Source organism: Hippoglossus hippoglossus, chromosome 3 (assembly GCF_009819705.1).
Source record: "Hippoglossus hippoglossus isolate fHipHip1 chromosome 3, fHipHip1.pri, whole genome shotgun sequence".
Lineage (NCBI taxonomy): Eukaryota > Metazoa > Chordata > Actinopteri > Pleuronectiformes > Pleuronectidae > Hippoglossus > Hippoglossus hippoglossus.
This window is the reverse complement of record NC_047153.1, coordinates 7,463,646-7,469,645: the sequence shown is the minus strand read 5'-3', so window position 1 is coordinate 7,469,645 and position 6,000 is coordinate 7,463,646.

The following is a 6,000-nucleotide window of genomic DNA, read 5'->3' as shown; positions in this document are numbered from 1 at the left end:
GGCAGTGTGTGTTTCACATTCCACCTGGTCGGTAAGAGTGAAAGTTTCACAGAATAGACACATTCTACTTCTATGTTTGTAGTTTTTCTTTTCATTGGTTCATAATACGACTGTACTCTCAAAGTTAAGGATACAATTTGTAACAATTCTTCATGAAAATGTCTAAACACAACTTGAGCTATGTTATATATTTTGTCGACTTGTAAACATAACAGGACATTTCATTTTGGTCGCCTTTTTATTTGCGTCATATCCTCTTTACCCGTGGCTTTAACCGTCTCGGCTATAACTTCAAGGGTTAACGATGTATGACAAAGGGAAAACGCGCTGCTAGCCAGTCGCCTAGTATGTCCTTCCAATGTCTGTATTAGTTACTTGTAATGGATCACCTTTATTTGTAGCTATTTGTTGCATAATGTGAATAAAACTACTAATTACCTCAGATCTTGGAACGCAGCAAATGTTCTAAAAAGTATTCTAATTCATGTAATACGACGGTCATAGATTGAAAAATAAATCGATTTTTGATCCCGATTGAGCCAAATGGGAGAATAATGACCCAAACTGTCATTTGTGACAGACGAGTTATAAGTGGTGGAGATTATCTGGCTGAACAGTTGGCTTGTTTACAACCTGTATGGTCACTGCTCCGCTCCATTTGGACTTTGTTGTGACAGTGTTCTCAAATTTCTGCAATTACTGTGGTGAGTGCAATTTGATGGCACAAATTATCAAAATAAACAGTCTTTTTTCCATTTCTGATCCCTATTCATTCTGATTATTTTGGTCTAATTTGACGTTTATTGGCTAATAAGTTTCTTCTTCTACCTCAGTATAATTGAAGTGAATTGGATTTTGGACAGCGTGTTTTGTGAGTTATTGGAGTAACCAGACGCTGAACTTAATTTTTAATGAGGTTTTTTTAGTAAATTTGAAGAACAGATTTTTTTGTGATGAGGGTGTGTGAAAGAATTCGGTCTGGCAATGACGGAAAAGGTCTGACGTAAACGCTGACACATAAACTTTCACAGAAATTTCACAAAATCTTACGTGGTTCTGCGTCGTGTCTGCTCCCACCTTCTCCACTATCGCTTCATCCCCTGAGGAGGTGTGACAGAGCAGCGTGTCGAAGCCGGTCGAACCCCCAGCGTGGAGGCTGGAATGCATTAACCCTGTGAGGTCTGGCCGGAGAGACGGGTGTGCGCTGCGCTGCGAGTCTGAGAAAGAACGATATCCCTGTTGGTGTGTGCTAATTAGGCTCCAGTTAGTGGGGCCTGCTACAGCTTGTCTGATGGCTGACCTGGAGAGACGGGATTACCTTTCTCCAGCTGCTTTCCTCCCTGCTGCCTTTTCCTAATGCCACCTTTATTAAGGGGAACAGGTGACGCGGGCTCTGGTTCTCACTCCTCATTGTTGGTGCTCTGTGATAATCAGGGGTGTCACAATACACAGTCTATGGTCACAACCAACTGGACGTGGAGAAACACGTCGAGCAGCAGTAACGCGATGAGAGACTTTTTATGCAATGTCCCGAGAGTAACACCAGACGTTGGCCTTCCTGTATTTGCTGATTTCCCGGAACACTCTGCCTGTACACGCTGGATCAGAGAAGGAGTAAGAATGGAGCTGATGAAAAGAATAAATGGAGCTGGTTCAACGGGCACGGGTCCAGAGCGAGGGACTGTGTGTTTCGGTATGAGGCAACATGAGCCGGCCCGGTGTGGGTGTGAGCGTTAACATTTGCTCTGCAGTTGAGGGTATCTGATGTTAATGTGATAAGGGCTGAGGATGGTCCACTGAATTCCAGCATAGCGGTCCTCCTTGTAAATCCCAGCATTTGCTATTGTCATGCAGGCGAGGCCATTCTTGCCATTTCCTCTCTAACACACACACACACACACACGCACACACACACACACACACACACACACACACACACACACACACACACACACACACACACACACACACACACACACACACACACACACACAGGCCCCCAGCTGACTGTGTGTGGACACCTGGTCTGGATCTAGTGGCCGATGGCATCCCTGTGGGCTGGGAGCTTATTCCCCCGGATTAGCCTATACAATCCAGCTAAGGGTTAATCAGCAAGAAGCATCCCATCCCGCCAGTGCAAATCTTTATGAGCACATGAAGATTTTGCCTGCATGGATATTCAAATATATACCCACACGCATAGTTAAGAATATAAATAATAAGCTGTATGAAATGTGTAAACAGAAATGTGAACTGAGGCTCCCCAGATAATTTATTTCCCTTACAACCTATATAGCACGTGTTTGCTCCCCCCCCCCATGAACTTTTGCCACCTCTGAGAAGCAGAAAAGATGCCATTTGCAGCATTTATGGTATTTTGCTGACATGAGACATATGCTCGCCCCAGCCTGTAGAGAAAGTCCTGGATAAAGGGCTTTTCCCTTAAATCCCTGATAGCCTCCGAGCTCCAAGGAGGACTAAGCTGGCGACTGACGGCCTGGAAGGTTAGTGGGACGGGGTTTTTGATGCTTGGGCTTATATGGCTGGTGCTGGGGTTGGGTAAGAGGGTAGGTAAATATTTGGGCCAGCAGTTGTTGGTTTTAAGTGCCCACATTGGCAGGTTGTGGGGCAGGTTGTGGGGCTGGTTGGGGTCAGAGCTGTGGCAGGGCTGTTACAGATATATAGCTGCAGGATATAGCTGCAGGAAGTTCCCTCTGTGATGGGATGTGCAGCCGCGGCAGGCTCATCTTTCTGTACGCTCAATGGTGGAGTATCATGTTAGAGACACTGTGTTCTCTGTGTGTGTGGCTGCAGTTGGCTTTGGGGCCCTTGAATGGCACCTTGCAGCTGCCCTCTGTCTGTGTGTGTCTGTGTCAAATGCTGCGTCCGGTGGTGGGGTCTGAGAATGCAACAGCTACCTCCCACCTCGCCCAGCACAAGCTCCCACCCACAGCTGCTCACCAGACAGTCAGTACCACACACAGCACCTGTCCGCATGTGTACATTTGTGCACATGTCTGTGTACGTATGGGTGCCAGCCAGATCACACGCAAGAATAGACCCATATTTCAGAGCGTGTGAACCAGGCAACCTCTTCCTTTCCTGTTCACACTTCAGCCTCGCCCTAAACCCTGCTTCTTTCCTCCTCCAATCTAAACCCAGTCATTTCCTTCCTTCCTGAAAATGTTGACTTCTCTGTTAGCTCATTAACTTCACTACTGGGAACGTGGATCATCTGCGTGGTTGCCTGCTCTGTTTGCAGCGTTCATTAATGGGGCTACGCTGATAGATTTTAACAGAGACATTATGGGATCAATGCCGTAATGAAGGACACAGTGTGTGGGAGTCCGCGTTTATTATCATTATCAGAAGAAATAAAACTCGTGCCCTCAAACAACGGGCTCCCGCCCACGCCGAGTGAATGTCAGTGTTCGACTTGGGCCTGGACATGATGCTTAATTGGTGGAAACATTGCGCTAATGGTGCCAAGGTGGCTTTGCATTAAAGTCACATCATCATTCATTTCATGCATAAGATGGAGGGCAACTGTGTCACCATCGGCTCAAATCCAGGAACATTCCGTATAGCTCTCGTACGCAAGCGCTTCGATAACCAAGCGGATTAAAACATTTAGATAGGAACTGAAATGGGATCAATAAATAATGAGTGGAAAATGTCACGTGCGTCACTCAATCATCTGCAGTTCCCAGTGATATGGCAGCTTATCGCAGGCCGCAAATTACCCACAGCACTGGCTATGAATATGATTAGCATTCTCATTTTCTCCAAGAAAACTCCAATAAACACAATTACATTATATCAAAATTTATCACATACCTTTCTGCGCATTTCCTCCGGTAAATGTGACAGTCACCGGGATTGCATCAAGGCAAACCAGAGTCATTTAGAGCAGAGAACAAGTTATGACAAAATAGATTTGCTTACCTCCTTCCCTCGGCAAAAAAATAATCTCATAAAAAAGGAAGGTGAAGGAGCAATATGTGCAAACAGAGCACAGGTCATTTCACAGCAAATTACAGATATATGTTTCAGCCACACCTCCAGTCGGTGCATTAAACCGTGGTCTATAAAACTTGTCACCTTTCTCTGACCTTTGGTTAAAGGTTTTTATTTTTTTATAAAAGCAGCCGGTGAAGCACACTGGGCGGCATAATCATCAAATCTACAATTTTTGACATGCCGCTCACCTAAAGAGCAGGAATAATAACCCTTTGACATTTGGATCTAAAAAGTTATGAACTGCTTCTTACTTAAAGTCAAACTGAAATTGATATTATGCATTTTTTTCTGGGAGGACATATACATAAATAGTTTTCTGGATCAAAGCCCCATTCTTCTGACTGTTTCCCACAGCAGGAGGTGACGGACCCTTGACGGCCGGCATTGTCTGCAATGCAATGTCAAATACTGTGGTGTTGACTGAAGTACGTCACTGTCCTATAAAGCCTGTAAACACTGAGACATGTTTATTCCTCTTTTTTTATTTATTCCTTTAGGTATGACTTTAAATCAGCTTTAAAAAAAACAGCTCTCTCTATTTATATATGTCTATAGAATTGTGACCTGTGTGTGTGTGTCATGTTACCCTGTTACTTTTCTATATATTATGATATATTGCAATACTGATACTTTTTTAAATCTAATATTAGTAAAACTTTTAGAAGAAGAAACCATCATTCACATAGATACATTGTTATGTTGAAGATAAATTACAACTGCTATCGAGCAGATGGGAGGATTGAACACAACCCAAATTAAACCAGGCCCTGCAATAAATCTTCACATTTTGAGAATCAATAAAGAATCAAAACATAATGTTGCAAAACTCAAGCATATTGTTCTTTTCTGACACCACTAATGTACATGTGTTACGTTTTAAATTACCATTTGGTGTTTACTCTAATCCAAAAGGCTGCGGACCAGAGAAACTGCACAGATTTTGGACATGGGTGGCCGGAATGGATCCAGCTGAGCTGGGGATTTAGAGAAAAGGTCTCCATGTAGGTTGGAAGACACAAAGCTTCTCAACAGGGCTGCACAGTCAGGTGACAAATGGTTCCCCGGGCCAGTCGAGTGCCAGAAATGGCCTCTTAATCAATCAGAGGTCACCATGGAGGCTCAGTCCTGACTGCCTCCACCCTGAGGGGCGGCCATCTGATAGAACACTCAATGCCAAGCAAGACGCCAACAACCTCTTCTCCTACTTAACACAACACTGTTTGTGTTACCGTCATCTCATCAATTCTGAGAACTGGCCCACTCGCTCTGTGTTCTTTCTTCATTATGACAGTCGGGATATTGAGTTGCATCTGACCAGAGACAGTTTATAAAGATGGACAATGTTTCTCCACTTCCACTGTCCAGAAATGAAACCAAAATAACCTGGATACGAACGCTGCCAATCTTGCGATGATGACGCCATTTGGAACCAGGGTCTGTGCAGGACGGTCGGGGGAGGGAGCCACAGTTTCCAGGTCCGACCAATACACACCCTTGACCAATCAGTGTGATAAGAACAACCTAAAATGACGGAAACCATCTTTGAGAAAAATGTATTTAACATATATTTTGACTTTAATTTGGTCCATGTCCCATTCGTTAGCATGGTGGAGGCGCGGTTTATGACTTATACAGTCAGCCACCAGGGGGCGATCGTGATGCTTTGGCTCCATTTTTGGGGGAGTTGTTATTCCTTCCATCTTTATAAACAGGCAACGCATTGAAGCCGTAAATTAAATTTGACAACTTTTGATTTTGTACCTTTTGTCATTCAAGATGTATCCCCTTGTCTTTCTTTGTTGGAATTACATATTCACAATCCTCTGAATAGCTGGTGGAAAGTGGTGATGGAGTAAATCTCTTCTCTGGCCTCCGCCCCAGCTTGAAGTCGGCAGCCCCCGTCCTTGACACATGGCCATCTGTACCAGCATTTCAGGCAGTTAAGAAGGGAGTGTAGGGTAGTGCACTGTCTGGTAGGCC